The 20,777-nt window shown below is 44.7% G+C and overlaps 1 protein-coding gene across 6 annotated transcripts in view; it reads left to right on the top strand.

The window, feature by feature from the left end:
* The window catches only part of EPHB2 (EPH receptor B2), a 935,811-nt gene that overhangs the window by 789,417 nt on the left and 125,617 nt on the right, over positions 1-20,777 (top strand). The gene's annotated exons all lie outside the window — the stretch shown is intronic.

The raw sequence follows: 20,777 nt of genomic DNA, 5'->3' as shown, positions 1-20,777 counted from the left end.
ACTTGTGTACAGGTGCGCTATAAATGACTTATGATATCATATCATATCGGGGATTACAAGAATTCCCTTGAGCATGTGTTTTCAGCAGCCAACCCGGTGGTTAAGGACCACCTTAAGGGGCTGTCTAGGCTTTTTCCTCCAGTCTGGGACCTCAATGTGGTTCTGGTGGCTTTGCAACAAAGCCTTTCGATCCAATGTCTTCTGTGGACATCCGCTTGGTGATGCTAAAGACTGTTTTACTGGTGGCTCTGACCTCTGCGTGCAGGGTTAATGAGCTGCAGGTGTTGTCTTTGTGAAAGCTATTCACCACGTTTCACAACGACATGGTCATCTTACACACTCACCAGCATTTCTTGCCAAAGTGGTCTCTCCATTTCATCTGAATCAAGAGATCTACCTGACGGTGTTCTACCCAATCCCGCACTCAGAGGCCGAGTGGGCCCTGCATTCCTTGGACCTCAATAGGGTCCTCAAGTTTTATCTCTCTCGAATTAAATCCTTCAGGAAGTCTGAGGCATTGTTTGTGACTTTTGGGGGCTCCTTCCCCGGCTCTCAGGCTTCTAAGGCTTCCATCGCCAGTTGGATGGTTCAGGCCATTTCGGAGGTATATACAGCCATGGGCAAGCCTGTTCCTGAGAGGATTCAGGCTCATGCGGTCAGAACCAAGGCCACGGCTGTCGTGTTTCAGAGACACACGTTTTGGAATGTCATCAGCAAGGCAGCTACTTGGGCCACTATGTTGGCCTTCTGTAAGTACTGCGCACTGGACAACAGCTCCAAGCGCGAAGCAGAGTTTGGTCAGGCAGTTCTGAAGAATCTTTTTGCTTTGTCCTAGATATGAGGCAGGTTTATCACAACTCCACCCTATGTTTCTCGTGCAGTGGAATCACCCACAAGGATGGAGGAAACGGGATGGGATGTAAGAGTAATTAAAGCTACTCACCATGGTGACTAGAGTATTCATTACTTGACCCCGGTGAGTAACTTTAATTTAGGCAGTAGGTCTTCCTTCCAATGTGCACTTCACAAAGATGGGTAGCAGAGTCACGTGTGCATACATCACCTGACCTGATCCTTCTGGAAAGACAATGTTTGGAATCTCTTCTTCTGATTTGCATGCCCCAGTTACATAATATGGACACGTTCAGAAAACATTAGGCATTATGTATGTGTCTCAGCGATTAGACCAAGATCATTCTCATTCATAAATGTCTGTATATCAGCTGTAAAGATGAACGCGCATGTTAAATTCGTGATGTGAAGTAATATTGTTATACATGCTGTGAGACAAGTTGGTCATGTGACTAGAAAAACCCACATAATTAAATACTTTTTTTGACAGTACAGTGACTGAAATGGAGACCATGAGCTGGCTCAATTGGCATTTACTTAGGTTCCTTACCATAGACCCTTTTAGTCATGCAGGCTTCCACCACTGAGTCAGTCAGAGAAGCAAATGTGCACGAGGTGTTCAATCTTAGAATTTAGCATTTTTACACATCCCAAGTGTGTTTGTGTGTGTGTGTGTGCGCGCGTGCATGCGTGCGTGCATGCGCACCAAGAAGGGTCAAAGTAAATTCTATGTTCCACAAATTTCTGTGTAAAAACCCCACTTCATGAAAATCACAAAACTCTTTAATTGTTTGGTGTGGGACCAGGCTTGTCAGTTAACCAGATAATAAAATGAGGTCACATATTCAGAACCCCCAAAAATTTGCTAATTATTGCCGCTGAAATTGGCAGTATGTACAGTGTGTTCACACATAATCATTGTATTTGGATGAAGGAAATATGTTAATTTAGGACACAATTACAATTATAGGTACACATTTCACCAGCAAATGGCACGGGTACTGAACATAGATGATTACAGAGAACATTTTTGGCATTTCATGCAAAATGATTTTTAATAATACAATAAATAAAATGGCCTTTTGCAGGGAAAGTCATTCCATTTAACTATGCGCAATACCCCTGCACCCCTCAAAAAAGGAGAAAGGGGTAAGACAGATCATGTATAGATTGTTTTAAAGCACTAAGAGCATAAAATCCATTGGAAAATACGCCTTCCAGTGGCGGTTAGTAATTCTGAGCACAACGAGGGCCGTTAATGAGGGGTGTGAGCCCGTACCACCTGGTACAACCTGCTGCTGTAGGCATTATGGCCTTCAACAATCAATTAGAATGTCTGTGATGCTACTGGTCTTTTTGCATAAAAAGTCACTCACTGAGACAGTGCAAGCCATTTCGCCTATAAAGAAACCTGTATTCAAGATGGTTGCCATGGAAACGGAAAAGGGACTTTCCAGAGCCCCCTTTTCATTTCCATGGACTATTTAGAATGCCACAGGAGTAGCGTATCTGGGAGTAATGGCAGCAGTGAGTAAATGAAAATCCCTAACATGGGATTTTGGGTCAGAGTGGACAGACGTTGTACAGGCCATGGGAAACAGGAAGGAGGCGGAAATTGGGAGGGCCAGCGCAGGCAACAGCTTGCTCGGAACATGGGCCTTTGTGGGAGGATTTAACCCAGAGCTTGATCAAGCTGATTGGCTCCTCCCTTGCTCCAGGCTGCTAATTGAGGATATCAATGTAACAGTGCAAATTCATTAAGTGAATGTATTCATGAAAGCTTCCTTCAATTTGCTATTTAGTTGGAGTACGAGCCGAGCCGTAATTTTCTGTATCTGATTTTAGAATGTGTTCTTGATACTTCTATGATACGTTTGCAGGGAATATGTCCACTAACGTCTGACGTTGATACTTCTATGAAACGTTTGCAGAAACTGTGTCCACTAACGTCTGAGGTTCATTCTTCTATGATAAGTATGCAGGGACTGTGTATCCAGGGTCTACGTCAACTAACGTCTGACGTTGATACTTTTATGAAAAGTATGAAGGGACTGTGTATGCAGGGACTATGTCCACTAACGTATGACGTTGATACTTTTATGAAAAGCATGCAGGGATTGTGTCATCTAACGTCTGACGTTGATACTTCTATGATAAGTTTGCAGCGACTGTGTTCACTAACCTCTGACGTGGAGAATCGAAATTGAAGATTTTGTGGCAATTTCCTGCCCTCTGGAAATCACTTTTGACCATTTCTTAATTTATTACCAAAAATAAGGGCCACCTCTGACACATCATGGCCGACAGCTCCCCGCTCACTTTTGCCACCGTCCCCAGCTGCTCCTCACAGTGCCAGCATGTTTGGATGTGCAATTTATAGATACCAATCACCATAAAATAACATAACGTACTAGTTGTGTCTTGAAATTAGATGAACGCTCAGGTGCTTCTTTAAACACATGATCATTAACATTTTGCTCTGATACTATATCTGGCAAGTGAGACATGTTGATCATCTTCATTGTTTCCTCCCATAGTAAACTGAGGAATGCATGCAGGAAGAATCGGTGCTGATGTGATAAATTGCCTGTCAAACACTGCAGCAAGAGCTTCTTGTATGTGTCGGCCCCCATGACAGGCGCTCATCTTTGGAAGTGGCTTTAAGCTTGTCCCTGGCCTTGCCCTTGTGTTGCTGCATGGTTACTGTCCTCGGTTCACCCCACACTGCTGTGGTAGTGCTGCTGGTTGTTTCAATATCATAGCTGCACAAATGCCATGCAGGCTGACTGGAGCAGTGTGTGGAAATGGTCAGCAGAAGCACCCATCGTTGTCACCTTCCAACTCATTATCCATGCAAACGGACAACTAGCAGGTTCAGCAATAACAATGAGTCAGCCCAGGATGCAGGGACCATGGACAGTGCAGCCTGTTTTTGATTATTGTGTGACTACGAATGGCTGACTGTTAAAACAATAAGTGCAAGGGCTGAGCCCTCGCAAGCCCCCCAAGCCCACACACAAATTAAGCACTGCTTTTGACCTTTGTGAATGAATAAGATTGTCATCCAGGCCTGGAGTTGGTCCTCTCTTCTCCAATAAGCTCCTTTGTTCGTATCGTGTGCGTAACAGAATGGGCCAGCGAGTGGCGCGTGAAACATAACAGTGTTACGACAGTGCAGTGACGCAGTACATTTTCTTCGAGGACTGCATGGTCATTACAAGTATTTGCTTCTAATACAGGCTTATGATATTTTAGTGTGTCTTGGCTTCTTTCATTTAGAGGGCCTCTTAGTAGTGTGGCTTCTGTAAGAGAGGAGAATTGGGTGGATAATGGGGGACGGATGATACCAAGTATTAACAGGGTTCGAAATAAAGGGGAGCTGGCACCAGCTTGTAGTCTGCAAGACCCTGGTTAACTTGATACCAACAGCTACCTTGTCTCGGCAGGATAGCTCAGGGGCAACGCGCTCGTCTTTGAAGCAAGACGACAAGGAGCAACACAGCTTCGATCCCTGGGTCCGAGCTTAGAAACCTCTGGGTATTAAGCACGTTATAAATAACCAATTACAAATTGCCAGGAGATACTTTTGGCTCCCCCGGCCAACTGATGCTGAATAAATATACCTATGTGAATTTAACTCTGTGTGTTTTGGACACTTTATAAATACACATTAGTGCACATCTATGCAACATTGAAAGCATAATGATGCATACATAATGGACAGAATGTTTATGTTTGCATGTTATGTGGAAGTTGGATTTGAAGAATGCTATTCACCAGCTCCTCATTAGCCGCTGCTGGGTGAATTCCGGATACCCAGGAGCTGCCTTTCGCTCCTGTTTATGCAATCTTCATTTTGGGCCCTGAGCATGAAGGAACTTAAATAGTAGTATGGGGACCATCAGAGACACTGTGCTGTGCATCTATATATTAGGTATCACCTGATGATGTGTGTGTTGCAGGGTAAGGTCTGAGAGCGGTTCAAAGAAGAGACTGAAGAGATTGTTTCTGGCACTATAGTCCAGTAGAAGTGTCGTCAGCAAGCATTTGCCATTTAGCCTGTGATAGCTGGTTAGACGGGTTGAGATTGGTTGACTGATTAAGATTTGTAGACCAATCATTCAGCACTGACTCAGACATCTTGTGCTGGACAGAGCTTTACTCCCTGAGCTGGATAATGCTCAGCAATATTGATCATTGCTATTAACATGGATCCCAGCTTTGGGGGTCTACACAAGCTCTGTACCTGCAGCCATGCAGTAAAATCACCAATTACTGAAGTGGGTCGTAAGCCTCGTCACATCTCTATAAAAAGAGAGCGGAGTAAAGGGGCACCACGAGTCATCACAAATCTTCATCACCATGAAATTACCTGGGGGTAACTTGATTATAAGATGGTTGATTTCTCATTACACTGGCGTCACATCCCTTCCTTCCCGCCTCCTCTGTTGCTTCCTTTGCAACGCTTCACAAAAAGGTTGAATTCAATTGGTGAATATATAGTGAGTTGAAGTGGCCTACTGAGTATTTCGCACAGTAGACCGTTACTAAGCAATTTTGTCAATTGATGCTAAAACTTGTTATTGTCCTTGCAGCCTCCAGCTCGATGCGGGAGGACCCAGCAATTTGATAAAGATTATTGGTTTCCGAGGCTTAACTGCATTACTGCTTTGAAGGGCAAACGCATTGCAATTTCTGCGGCCTTCGAATGAGCCTAGACCAAAATGAGGGTGTCAGCAACAGACCAATGGCCTCAAATGGCACTCGTGGACACTGAAGCGCTGCAGTCCCGCAGGGTCTTGTCGAGGTTGCAAAAAGGAGCAGTTAGTTAAAAGGGGATCAGTCGCGCTCTGAAACACTTGTGTACGAGCGCGATACAAATAAAATATCTTATATCAATCGAGACAAAAGTAGCTCTTCACAATGAGAGTTTTCGATAAAGCACATTGACTTTTTCAACATTTAAGAACAAGTTAACCTTCAGCGCACATTTAAGAAAAAAGCACCGTCCATATCAAGAAGCAAACACGCATTGGCAATTCCAATAGTTCGGGCTTTTGTGACTTCAGTGGCTTTGCCAATGCTGGTTTTTAACAGGATTTACGTGAAGAACACGCAGAGTGCTCATTAATCGAGTGGCTGAAGGCAAGCCTGGTAAGGCATTTTTATTACACCAGTAGAAAGTTTCCAACTCCAACTAAGTCATTGACTCTCAGAATACTGCTTTGCATAAACACTGGCAGGCACTTTCAATGGAAATCGTGATGGTAAGGCTTGATTAAAGCGAGCTCAACGAGTTTCGATGGGGAGGTGTTTTGGGCGGGCAAAGGCAGGAATGGGTGGGAATGGCCATAGGTATGAGCATGGCCATCGGCAGACAATGGGTGGGCACATAACCAAACAACACCTACAGACTCTGTGTCCCTCCTATGTCATTCCTCCCTATCTGTACTCCAATGCAATAGTTTTGGCCTATAGTTGTTGCAAACGACACCTAACAGCCCAAACTAAAAAGGAGCAGTGCAACCAATAGAAGGGAAAAGGGAACACAAGAAAGGAAAACCAGCTAACGGTGGTGAGCGCAAGAATTAGTGAGCAGTGTTTGGGTTTTCAAATGGCGAATGTAAAGCACTTTCTATTTTATGTATGCCAGTATCCGCACGTGTGATAAAATAATATTAATGCTTGTTTATGTTAAGTTTGATAATTGAAAAAATCAATTCATGCATTACAGTGAAAAACAATATATTTAATAAAGGATGTTCCTTTGCTAAAATACTGACTACACGAATAAGAAGCGGGACAAATAAACTCGGAATACTCTCCTGTTCTCAGCTTTTGTATTTGTATTTATTAACTTAAGAATAGCTTAATAAAAAGCTTAATAAGCTTTTAACTCTTATGTTCCCGCTTAGCGTTTTGAAGTGGTCTTCTGTCAGACCAAGAGCTATGCGAACAGTTACCAAACATAACTTAACGTGACCATGGCATTGGAAGCAGTGCACCGTTCAAAAAATAGTTTCAAGGCCCAGGAGTCAACTTGGGTTTACATTTGATTGCTCTGACCGAAAAAAACGCATTTTAAGAGACGACGGATCAGGGTATGAAACTGAATGCAATTTGGAAAGAAGCATAAAAACTGGTAATGCACGAGCCTGGCTTATTTATGGAGGAGGCGCTGCAGGAGAGCAACAGAATATGAGGGTATATGGTGGGGGCGGGGGGGTGTAAAAGAATAACGGACCTACCTGGAGAGCATAACAGTAATACTGTACAAACACACACTTACTGTGAGTGCGATGAAAAAACGGATGCAGTACAAACATGCTTGAGAAAGTCAAAGCAAAACTCGTACCATTGGCTGCTGTGTCCGTTCTGTGTTCTGCACACAGCTCACACCTCTCACTATTAGGAATCTCTTCGATCTGGTTCAGGTCACTGACTGATCTACGAAGCACACAAGGACCGCCCAAATACTCTTCACCAAGATGGCAGCGATCTGTTGACTTCAGTGCACACCTGTGAAGTCACAACAAATGGATTGTATTGTATTGTATTCGTTATTTACATAGCACTCTTTCCCCATTTGGATGGCCTTGTGCGCTTTATTCTTGGAACACCCTCGGTGACCGCAGTCAATGGGTAGGAGGTTCTAAGAGTTTAGAATAAGAGATGCTTGTGTGCATTTCCTACGGTTTAGGACTGAGTTGGCTGGCCCTCCAGTAAGCATTCCAGAGGTCAGGCACGTGGGTGGGCGCTGTTGGTGGTGTAGGATAGAGTGCTATTTCTGAAAACTTGATGTGTGCCGTGCTATACCGAATGTTATTCTCGTTGGTAGTTGCTGTATGCTAGTGGTGTTGAGGTACGTCAGGGGTTTCAGTGTGGACGGCTATGTGGATGCAGGATATGAAAAGCCAGCCTCTGTTTCCCTGGCCACAAACAAAACTAGGATCCTATTACAGCAGGACAGCCTATTTTGTATGTTGGCTTGCAAAGAGCACAGATTCTTTGTCAAAAATTAAAAAAATACCTGACCCACAACTAGTCTAAGTAGACATAAATGACGAGTTGTTTCCTGTCCATTACGTGTCGGTCACTTTAGACGCGATGCCGCCAGTGATGAAACCCTGCTGCATGGAGGAACATGGAAGTAGCGGTCCAGGAAGAAATGGAGCATCAACGTGGGCATAGTAGGACCCACGTGACCATAAAGGGTTGACCATGAAAGAACAACATTTTCTAGTGATATACATAGGTAAAAAGAAAAGAGATGCAATAAATACTTTCAGCCCTACAGTTAAGGGGTGTATCGGCCACTTTTACTCCCTAAAAATTGGCAAATACTTCCAAAAATAAAAATAGGGAGTAGAAAAATAGGAAAAAGACATGTAGAATCTTGCACCCCCGCTTTCACCCTCACAGCTCCATGGATATGTTTGGACCAGCAGTGCACGTAGTACCACAGGAAGAAACAATTTTAAGTGCCTGACTGGAAGAAGTAAACATGTATCTTTTAATGTGCATGAATAACTAGGTGCAAAGAAATAAACATTACAAAAATATTTCAATTTTTCAGTTAAAACATTTTTACTTGCTTATAAAAAAAAACTCTCATTGTGAATAATTTTACTCCTAACTTTAAAAAATAGGGAGTAAAATACTCCCACTTCCAAATCTTATCTGAAGCACTGAATACTTTACTATATACTTTAAAACGATGTCTGCTATCCATATTTTTAACATTGATTAGTGTTCTTGTGAAATAGCATCTTACATATATTTGAAATTCACACTACATATAAATGGAAAATATGCGGTAATTGCCTGAGTTTTACTTGGAAGATACATGGTAAACTTCTTTTCAAATATATCATACTTAAAATGGCCATTGTTTTGATCCCTTCGCCTTCATCTAACCTGATCGCCGCCAGCACAGAAGAAGGAGCTCAAAGAGTTCCCATGCAGGAGGAAAGGCAGGAATGGGTGGGACTAGCCATAGGGATTAGCAGGCTGTGGGCAGGAAATGGGTGGAAACAGTGTATCCTCCTCAAATGTCATTTTGCAGTGGTGCCCCTCGTCATGTGCTGTTCCTCCATATGGATACATGCAGCTGTATATGATTGCAATAGTTTGGGCTTTTTAAGTGTCGCAGGTGACACCAAATAGCCCACACTAAAAAGGTACTCTTTGCTACCATTATCCAAACCCTTGAGGGTTTTCCATTGAAAGCAAAGCACACACAGTGATCCTTTTGATAAAGCACTTTCAAGGAGTTATGCCTGTATGTTTCCGGATACTTTCATTGGTTTATATGGTATATATCGCATGTGCCGTGTACAATAGGTGCCTGGATGATTGTTTTAAGCTGCAGGCATACCTCTCGACCTTTTATAGTCGCAAGAGAAAGTGTACATTTTTGTTTTTGGCGGGTGAAAGTCAGTTGAACTGAATGGACAGATAAGGGGCTTGGCAGGTATGTCTGCTAAGTACCTATGTGTGCGTTGTTCATTGTATCTGGGTTGTGGGTACCGGCAAAGATACCACTTCAAGTGAGGTTTCACCTTCCCCCTCAGCCCTTAAATCGGACGGACTGGGTCTCCCTCAATTTGAGACCTGAATTATCTCTTGGCTCAAATAATGCCTGACTCGGGCGCCATTTCTTTTTGTGGCGATTTTAACAGACGTGCCATTTTCTAATGACTGTGAAATGCCCCTTTTTTGCCCCTTTTTTACCTCGGCATAGTACAGAGGACTCTGATAACCCCGGCCTGGCATTCTCTGGCTAGGTGTCACAGAAAACCCAGGAAGTGGCGTACACATGTGCTGCCCCGGCTTCTGTGCCACTACCTTCCTCTGATGTTTGTGGTGGATGCCTGCTCATGAAAGAACAGCACATTTTTCAACACATGGCAAGCAAAGAAAGGAACGGTGCTGTAGATAAAGAGCTTGATGTCTTGGGAACAAGGCCCACCACACTGACACCAGTGCCCAAGACAAAACAAAGAGCAGTTACCAAACAGTAACCAGAACTAAAAGCGAACACTGCAGTTGCAACAACAATTAGTACTAGCAGACAGGTCACAAAACACCTGTCGGAAAACTCATCAAAGCAATGTTCTGCTTCAAATGAAGGACAGAACCCTTTAAGCTCTCTGCACCCTGCTGTAGCGTATGAACATGCAAATCTATGTGGGAGCGATGAAGCACAACACCTCGAATTCTGAACCTCTGCTCACTGAATCCTGCCCACCAGCTTTCCATGTTCACTCAATTCCTTTAGCTATTTGGCTTCTTTCCATCCCCAGCTTCTTTTGGCCTCTATGAGAGGCTCCCCCGTACCACGCTCACTTTCCCATTACACCTCTCATTGGGGTTCTCCGCCCCCAAATATCACCACCTGGCCTCCTTCGAACCTTGCCTATGACCCCCCCTTCCCATTCTTCTCTGTCCACTTTCCAGCCCCCATACACCCTCCTGCGTCACCAAGCCTCTGCCTCACCTCCATCCTCTCTTTACCTGTGCCTCATACATTGTTTTTTTTGTCGCTAAAATACACGTTCAAATGAAGTGCACAAGCCTCCACTCCGGCCAACGTATTTCTTCTCAGTTGCTGTTGCTTAAGGGGTTGCTATGGGTAAAATCTTCCATATCGCAATACACACGACAGTGCCATACTGTCAAAATATGTCTCACTTACACAAAGTAACTCAAACATCGCATTTGCTGCTTCTTGTGTATTTCAATAACATCCGGCCACAAAGAGAGCAGAGACCTGCATGATACTTGTTAAATTTATCTCAGACAGAAGAAGGGACAATTTTACAGAAAAACCGGCAAGAACCTCCCCACCCCAGTCCATTCCAGCAGAATCACAGAGTTAGTACAATTCCCAAAATCTGCCCCAGATATTCTCAAGCATGTTGTTTTTCCTCTGAGGGCTGTAAATCACTCTCTCCATCACCGGAAGCTTAGACATGTTATCCTTCCATGTTCATTCCTCAGGACTAATCCTGGACTTCCAGTGTCACTGTCGCAAGATCAATTTCTTGGCCATCAAGAGCCCCTAAAAACCATAGTTTCTGTGCAACAGTCAATCCATCAACAAACTCATCAACATCCAGTATTAACGTGTCAACGTCATAATCAAGGGACAACCCCAGCACTCGCTTCTCCCAGAAAAATCTCACTTTAACACACTCCCATAGCATGTGTTCTTATGTCCCCGCTCTGTGAGAAGGGACGTTATGTTATGTTCCTTGTCACTTGTGTTGTCATGGACATGTAGCTGGTGTTCCAAATCTCTTGTTTTACAGTAGACCATAGATGACTGTATTACAAGATAATAATGCATTACCATATCATAGCCCTTTCCTTCAGCATACATAACTCGCCATTAGCGCGACTTTATGTCTGTGTACAAGGTCGCGGCCCGTGTTGCATGTTTGGCTGTGTCAGGTCAGGCTGTCGAGTATGGAAGGAGTCAAAATGACGTATTGGTCCGGCCTACCTGAAGCAGAAGATCAACATGTACTGTCCGTGTAGACGCCTCAGACCTTCATCAGGGAAACACATTGTTCTTGTCATATTCAGGAAAACGAAGCTTGGAGGAAGAATGCTGGACGCAGTGGGTGACTCAAGACATCTTCTTAAGCATGTCCTTGGTCTTCACATTAAGTGAACGGAGGATAGCACAGGGACACAGAGCAACAGAGGTTCGAATCCCGGATCGGAGCTCAGAAACCGAGCTCCCGTATTAGGCGCGTTATGAAAAGCCAATGAAATGAAATGAAGTGCTAAAGCCATACTCCAGGGTGCTCCTTTATTTGCCACCCCCTTTTTCTCTAGACTGTGGTGCACCATTGCCTGAGCTTCCTGGCATCTCACTTTTCTATTGGTTGCCTGCTAGGTCCTAGCCCTTCTTTCCCTCTCTTTCCCTCTCTTCTCTTGCTCTCTCTTATGCACTGGACCTCATACCTCCCCCAGCACTTACTGATCTTGAGGTTTCCAAGGGCTGTGAAAGATGGAATTGTCCGTACACACCTACATTACTTGGAGGGTGCCACCAAGCGGCTGCTGCCGTAGTTGGTGCCATAAGGTCACCAAGGAATTAATAAAATATGAACCCTTGCAAAGTTTATATGACTTTGAATTACACATTGGGCCTCATTATTAGCACCTTGGTCCATGCCGGTAAAATACCGGCACCGCCTTGGTGGAAAGGGGAATTACCGCCCTATTCCAAGGTTGCCAGGGCGGTAATTCCCCCTTCCCCCATTGCCCTTCCCCATTCCTATTTTTGCTCCATAGGGCTCTACGGGAATGGGGAAGGTGCTAATTAAGGTGCCGCAAATTGCGGTACCGTAATTAGCACCCTGGTCCCTTTGCGGGTTGGTTTTTAACGCCTGCTAAACAGCAGGCGGTAAAGTACCTACCTGCAAAGGGACCTCGTAGTAAGGCGGTAAGGGTTTACCGATACCGGTGCCCTTACAAGTACCGGTAAACCCTTACCGCCGTCCGTGTAATGAGGCCCATTGTATGTGTTAGGGACAGCTCTCGGTATAATGCTATTACGCCCTTTACACTCTGGCCCACCCCCCCTTCCAAGCTGTATGAGGACCTCTAAGCAGCATTTCCATCTCCGCCAAGCTGTTGTTCCATGTCTTGGAAGAGTACAGCATTTTACACCTGCTTGAGAATTTCAGTCAGGAACAAAATAGGGATTCCGATGGAATCTGCCCCGAAATAGCACAGAGCAATCCATTAATAAGCGTGTCTGCAAAGCGTAAGTGTCCCGGTATTTGGCACTTGGTCTCCCTTTCTCAAGAGTATGTTCCCATTGGATACTGCAGTGGTCCCGTTTTTTTGTAGTAAGTCTTCACTGCTGGCAGGCACAGCTTGCACAGAAGAAATGGTGCATTTTACAATTGGAAGATAGTGTTAGTTTGTGATAAATGTGTTATGTGTTTCTTTGAACAGTAACACTTAAACCCCCTTTTCCTCCAAACGCTACTGAAGTGTTGTGGCTTAACAGCCAAGAGTTAGTCCTACTTTTATGTTAGTTGCCCTGTCCCAATTGTTTTATGTTTTAATCTAGTCACCCTACTCCACACCCTGGTGAAAGCAACATGCACGCGCCAGTGGGAAGGAATTAGTCGATCCATCGATCCTTCAACACCGTGTTCCACCCAATGGAAGAGGTCATACAATCAAGTCATACCATCGTGGACTGCAAATGGGCCTGAGGTAGCGTAGTGCAGTGCCACCCCCAGCAGGTAGGGTGACCATCTTTCAGTTTTGCCTGAACTGTCCCCTGACCCGAGAGTTTTTTTTTAAAATTGAACAACCCCATCCTGGTATGGAATAGAGGCAAAGATGCAACAATACAATATCATATGTATGCATGATAAACATTAGGACAATTCTCATTATCACTTTGTCAGATATCTGTTATCGCGGGGTAGGCTCGAAGCCCCAACTTTCCTGTTCTGAGCCACAAGCATTTACTGATTGTGCCACAGAGAATGGCTAGGAAACAGCCAGTGCAAACATCTCCTTTTTTTACTGTGCCTACTGGCGCAGACAAATCTACAGTTTAAATCAAGGAACAGTACTGCAAATGGTATTTCTTTTAATGTGGAACCCCCCAGCGGTATGTGAGGGGAGGCTGTGGGGGGCAGGAGGGGGGGTTTCAATGGGCAGCGGGTATTAGTCCTATTTCTATGTCTAGGGCAGGTCCCGGTTTTTCGTTTTCAAAATCTGGTCACCCTACCCACAAGGTGCACCGAAAAGATAATGGGGCTGCTGGACACCCTGGTGTGTGAACCTTCAACAATGCAGAGCCTGCAAATCGTCCTGTCGGACCACAGTTTCACTCTGTTGCTTCGCCTGTCCCTGACACAGGGGTGGACTGGCCTATAGGGAACTCTGGAGATTTCCCGGTGGGCCTCTGCACCCTGGGCCTCTTTTCTGTGGTATTTCCACTTTTTCTCATAGGAAAAGCATTGGGCTTGCTCAAAATGTGTCATATGGGGCCACTTTGAACTTTATTTCCAGGGCCTCTTTTGGTCCCCAGTAATTATTTCCAGGGCCTCTTTTAGTTCCCAGTCCAGCCCTGCCCTGACACCTTTGCAGGAATGACCTTTTGACGCATAAAAGTTGATGAAGAGCAGACAACTCCCTTCTGTGACTAAACGAAGTATGGAGGGTTTATTAATAAAACAAGAGTTTACACATTAATAATTCAGTAGTAATAACCCATAACTCCGTATCCAAATATTGAACGCAACTTTTTAGTTTTGCTTTCTTCGACGCCACTGTATGGCAAGATAATGTGTAAATGGGTCTTGCGATTTTCTGGAATCAGTACAACAAAGAACTGCGTCCAACCACCCACCAAACACTGCACCAATTACTTTATGTGGAAGCAATACCGGCAGGTAGTACGTGATGCAATGGCCTGCGCCGTTACCAAGTGGCACTGTACTACATACATGCCAACATTCTGACACACCTGGGAGGGAGATTTCTACAGGAAAATCGGGAGACCACAATTTCCCCATAGGAATGCTTGGGTTAATAATTATTTCAGGCGGGAGAACGTGAAAAGTTGCAGTATTTTTCGCAAAAAAATCGGGAGTCTCCCGCCTAAATCCGGAGGGTTGGCATGTATGGTTACTAGCTGGTATAGCTTACCCCCGCAGTCGTTCTCAACGTTAGCACCCTAACAACATGTCCTGGGTAATAATGGGGTTTTTCCTGGTTAAGTGTTTTATACGGGGGCGGGGGGGGTGCAAACATGTTTACACGCCCCAGAAAAATGACAAAAAAGATGGCTGCCATGACAACAATAAGCCTCTTTCTCTTTCCATGGTGGACAATGTACATGGGGGGATAATTAGTTGGTAATGGTATCCAGTGATTTCAGCTCTGAAAACAAGCATCATTGGGTAAAGGATTTATTTATTTCAGTCAGTATGTAACACTTTCTCCACATATTGTAGGACTGGAGTTTGCTTATATTATTTCACCAGTGCTCAAATATGTTGGGAATGGTGTTTAGTGGGTGGAAAAATATATTGTTTATCCAGCAGTGATTATTTTTTTTTAGCTAAAATCACATAGAACAGCTGGTAGTGAGGGGTTGTAGACATGAAGCATCAGGTAAGAGAATTTTACTTTATTTTAAAATAACGCAGTTCAGTGGGCTGGGTGGGGAGCTTGGGGCTGTCTCCCATAGGACGTGTACTAAAATACCTCAGTGTGGCGTGCACGCTACTCTGTAAGCAATGGAGAGGTTGCCTTGGTCCTTTATCTTTTGGAATTAATTTTAGGATGCAGGGACACATGTGGAGTGATTTGAAGGGATCCACTCTGCTTATTGTACTGAGAGGGCATCAGCGGCCATCTTGGTCCTATTACCTGAAATACTTGTGGTATACTATTTTTAGACGGAAACATGTGACATCATTTTTGCCCGATTCTATTGTCTTTTCGAAATAATAAAAGCAGCAGATATCCACCCGCTTCCTCGTTATAATGCCTTTTTATTGCTTCAAGACCCGCAATGGGGATGAGAGAGACCACTGCCACCCGCAGCTTGACACTCCGTCTCCCCAGGCAAAAGGTGCCATGTGAGAGGGGGGAGTTCTCCGTGTCATGGCAGGAGGGCACAGAGAGCCAGCAGCTGAAGGCATCAGGTGTCATTTTAAAAACTAAGGTTATATAAAACTGAACATGCATTTATTTACTGCTACCACTTTACTCACAGTGGGACCCTCAGTGAACACAAAAAGAATGACATTATACAAAAGCCCAAACTATTGGTTCTGTCAGTGGGTTTTTCAGGACACAGCTTCTTAGTCACTTAATTCACATTACAGTTTCTGTGTTAAATTCCCCGCCACCAGTAAGACACCTCCAAAAAACATATACATCACTGAGGTGCTGGTGGAAACAACTGCTGTATTGTTACCCGTGTTTTGGGATCATATTGCATATTGACTGCTCCCTGTGAGCACTTGCAACTTAATTCTCTTGGGATCAGCCACCTAGAAAGTGACCTTCAATTTGATCCCTTTTTAGATGGATTACTTATCTCACTACTAAATCGGTAGGTTTTCTAGCCCCCACCCCTTACGTAGACGGTTCAAACTGTTTTTCACCCTAATGTCTTTATTGCCCTCCTCCCAGCTTCTTCACACCTGTTTGCTGCATCCCCTTTCTCTCCTGTATTTCCTCCTCCATGACATTCTCTTCCTGAATTTCTCCGCTCACCACCTTGTGTTGATTTCCTGTCCATGATCACCTGACACATCTCTTATTATCTGTCTCCCTTTCCAATTTCCTCCTTTTCACTCCGCCTCTCTACCGAAACAGCACTTCTTTATGCAATATGTGATTTTTAATACCGAGAACGCTCAGCCTACGTGAGTGGCGATACGTGTTTGGCATCTGCCTGGCAGTAGAAATGGAAGATGTACTTCGAGGATCTGTCCTGCTTATATTGACATTATAAAATGCGGTCATAGACAGGGTGATGAACTATGTTTTAGCCGAGAGCATGCACTATGCCAATCATTTGCCTACACAGAGTTACCATTTTCATTGTAAGCCCCGGGAATATTTTAATGTGTTCCTGAACATGCGCACAACAACCAAAACCAACATTCAAGAAGTCTTATATTCAAAGAATTGATTGCAGTGTGACAGCAGATAGAGGTGGAGAGTAATGTTGATCTGCTTTCAAGACCTCTGTCTATCTCAACAGGGAGGGTATACAGTGTTTATATCGAAAATGTTATAGTGAAAGAAACATATATCGTGCATTTTATAACAAAAACATTTATACTGAATGCATTTTGGGGTGGCGGAAAGGCTTAATTTTTTCAGGAAACGTTTAGGGTGGATTTTTTAAGGGTGGTAAATGAGGGTTTGGGGGGTGACCCCCCCAAAAAAATGCATTCGGTATAAAGGTTTTCGTTAAGAAATACTCTATTATGTTTCTGTCACTGCAACATTTTCGATATAAAGACATGTAACCAACAGGGAGCTGCCTCGCAATGAAGTTTTAAATGAATGTTCATTTCCTGTTTTCCTACCTACAACTTCCCCTTCTATGAAAGACAAGAAAAATCCTTCCCCCCCCTCCCACTTACACACCGTGGTTCAGGCACTAGTTCTATCCAAGCTGGACTATTGGAACGCTCCATTTATCAGACTCCCCAACAGCACCTTCAACCCCATGGAAGCCACGGAGAGTGCAGTAGCAAGATTCGTCCTGCACCTACCCAAACACTCACACATCAGTGCTACTGGTTGTCAGCACCACTGGCTCGCATATCCCAAAGAATGTCTTGCAAAGGACTCTCTATTGGCTATAAAGCCATCCACCTCAATACCCCGTAATAGCTCCACAAAAAACTGCAACCCGCCAGCCACACAAACACCAGACAAGATATCCAACATCTTCTATGCGTTCCACTCTGCAAACTAAGAGGGGCACAAAAACAAGCAATCACCTAGTTGGCACCCTGAGCCTGGAACACCATACCACTTATAATCCTCACTGCACCCTCCATCACCACTTTCTAAAATAGCCTCAACACATACCTCTGTCCCCATCCTAATACAGCCACACACACTCCCCTGCCGTCGCCTGTCTTGCCTTTCTTACTATCCTGTCCTGAACAACGTTGTAACTTCTGTTTTACCTCCCACCTTCTGAACTTTGGAAGCATGTAAGGCACTTTGAGACTCTTTAGGTAGGGTCAGAGCTAGACAAAAGAATTAAAATAAAATAAATACAGTTTGCTGTAAATTCCTTTATGCAGTTTCCTAGCGTTTATATGGAGCCTCTGGTGCAGGCCCCCGCGACGCCATCTTGAAACATTAACTGAATGAACCAACCTAAAAATGACACGATTTTCCACTGAACAACTGTCACACCGTCTATCACAAAAGTGGCAATTGCATTTGGGAAGGTGGCAAAATCTCTTATGAGATCATTGGTTGGGGGTGTGAGCTAATGGGAACGCTCAGATTCTAGGCATTAACCGCTGGTGCAAGACTGCTGTTCGAACAATCTTATTGCTTGCCGCAGGTGTTTTTTTCCCCTCACTTCCCACACAACCTCCTTGCAACAGTTTTTGATAAGCAAACATTTTTCAACTCACCTTTGCCATATGCCATCACCTCATATGCGTCAAGCTACCAGGAAACTATTAGCATCCTATATGTTTTACTGGGGTGGTAATTGTGCCAATCACCTTGGGGTGGGCTGAACCTGCTGCAAATGCCACTGCAGCTCTCAGTTATGCCCTGCGATTCATTCTTGAGATTGAAGGGCCCTTTCTGTCCACTACATCCCACCCTCCGGGAGGTTATTGCAAAGGTAGCATGTATCCTGTGACATGATCAAGGAACTCAACCACTGACTAGCACCACCCCACCCTCTCCCAGCCCCTGTATTTACCTTTTACATGCAGCCACCTCCCGTCCCTGTCTGTCTGTCCCTTCTATGATGGCCACCATGGAAAGGGAGATGGAGTTTAGAGTAGTCTCCATCTCAATTCTTCCACTGCAGCCATCTACGTTTGTAGTTTTGTAAAAACGTGTGCAATGGACACTGCGATGCTCCATAACTTAAAAAAAGGCTTCTAGCTCCTGAACACGATATTATGGTTCTCATACCTATAAACTTCTCAGTAGGACAACATTACTGCTTGGTGATGGCACCAGTGTCCACGTTACGGCCCCATAGCATGGTGACTGGCATTAAGAGCGGAGCGAAACTTGGGCCTCGGGCCATTACCGACTGGTAATGCCATCCATTCTGGGTTATTGCTTAATTAGAACATTGGCCTATTCATGTCTGCAGGGAGAGGTAGCTGGCTCCAATCTCTGATAGTGTCCGCTGCCTGAACATGTCAGTATTCTACTCGGCTACTCGCCCTCTAGATTGGCAAGGGGGTGGGGGAAGGAGCTGCAGTGTTAGTGTTTAGAAAGCCGGCTTTGCATCACTTCTCGCGTGGTTCCCATTCAGTTAGAACAGAATGTAGAGTGAAGCCTTCTCATCTCTGACATCCCTTCAGCAGCTACCAATCTCTGTCGCAAGGACGGAAGAAGCAGATGAAAGTGCTGCAGTTAAGAGAATGGCACGGTTATCTTCTCATCCCTCTTCCTAGGCGTCCTCCTGGAGCACACAGCAGGATCCCCCTGAAAACACTTTGGAGGCTTGCTCACCCCCGACATCAGTTCAACCACTATCAATGGCTTTGCCAAGAACTGACGATGAAGAGAAAGGGGCTGACAGGAAGCAAAAGGTGAGGAGGACTTCTCCCTCTTCCCAAATCGGCTCCTGTTACACACAGCAGCCCCAGGAGAACACGTTGGAGGCCTGCTTACCCCTGACATCACTTCATCCACTACCAATCTCAGTGACAAAGACCAACAAATAAGATGGAAGGGCTGAAGTGGAGGAAAATGAGACGAGGACTCCTCACTCTTCTCAGGGCTCCTCCAGGAAACACAATTTAGGAAGAACGGGAGAACACGTTGGAGACCTGCTCACCCCTGACATCACTTCAGCCAAACCAATCTCTGTACCAAGGACTAAGGAAGAAGAGGAAAGGGCTGGAGTGGAGGAAAATGAGAAGACGACTCCTCACTCTTCTCAGAGCTCCTCCAGGAAACACAATTTAGGAAGAACGGTAGAACACGTTGGAGGCCTGCTCACCCCTGACATCACTTCAGCCAAACCAATCTTTGTACCAAGGACTAAGGAAGAAGAGGAAAGGGCTGGAGTGGAGGAAAATAAGAGGATAACTCCTCACTCCTCCCATATCTCCTTCTGTAACACACAAGAGGAAGACCGGGAGAACACGCAGGAGGCCTGCTCACCCCTGACATCACTTCAGCTACAATCAATCTCCACACTGACGAAGAAGAGGAAAGGGCTGCATGAGGAATGATTTCCCCTCCATCTACCAGCATCCCTCCAGTCCCTAGCAATCTCTGTGGCAAAGCCGGATGAAAATAGCTAAAATCAAGTCAAGGGATGGGATGGTGTCCCTTCCCTCTGTCTGCAGCTTGTGCTGTAAAACACAGCAGGGGCCGCGAAAGAAGCGGGAGAGGGGATGTTGCCAGGGAATGGAGGTCATTTTCTGGGCTGCCAGGGTAACACCAGCTCCCCCTGCCATTCCCATTCCAACCCATGCTCCTGCTTCTGTTAACCCTGGCCTCAGAGGCAGTGGCAGCAACAGCCGACGCGGCGCCAGCTCCTTTTTTCTAGGCTCTGTGCTGCATGCATTGTATGCACAGGGCTGTCATCATTAGAAAAGAAACACTGAGAAGGGCATGTTTCTATCGACCAAGCAGCCGTAATACTCCAAGGATTAATGTGCTGACAAATACGCAGCCAAGGATCAGGCTAGTATAGTTGATCTTTTATTGAGTTTTGAAATGGCTTACATTTTAAATTGTGTTGCTTGTTTTCACAAAATGCTGCTTGCGTACACGTTGGCATTACTGTACAGTATGCAGGGAAGGGTTTTGCATGGCTCACTCCTTTCCTCGTGCCAGCTTCTTTCCTTAATTGAAAATTGTGTTAACATTTCATGTTGTATTGCACTTGGTATGCTGTTTTAGACATTGTTGAAAACAAAACTAATGTGAACGTCTCTTTTTTGTTTTTATTCCCCTCATGTCTGTCCTCTTTCTCTTTCTCCCTCTCTCACTTTATGTCAATGACCTGCCACTGCCCCTTTTTGTTGCTACATTTTTCTGATGCCATACCTTTTCTTCTCTCATCGATTTTTTAAATCTTTTCCCATTTCCCCTCTCATTGTTTCACTCTTATTTCTTTCTTCCATTCTTTACATTGGCCTTCCTCTCGCTTTTCCCTCCTGAACCTTGCATTCCCTTCCTCT

The sequence above is a fragment of the Ambystoma mexicanum genome, chromosome 8, assembly GCF_040938575.1.
Source record: "Ambystoma mexicanum isolate Mex_15411 chromosome 8, UKY_AmexF1_1, whole genome shotgun sequence".
Classification (NCBI taxonomy): domain Eukaryota; kingdom Metazoa; phylum Chordata; class Amphibia; order Caudata; family Ambystomatidae; genus Ambystoma; species Ambystoma mexicanum.
Note: the sequence above shows the minus strand (reverse complement) of the source record. Positions and strands in the feature narration are given on the sequence as shown.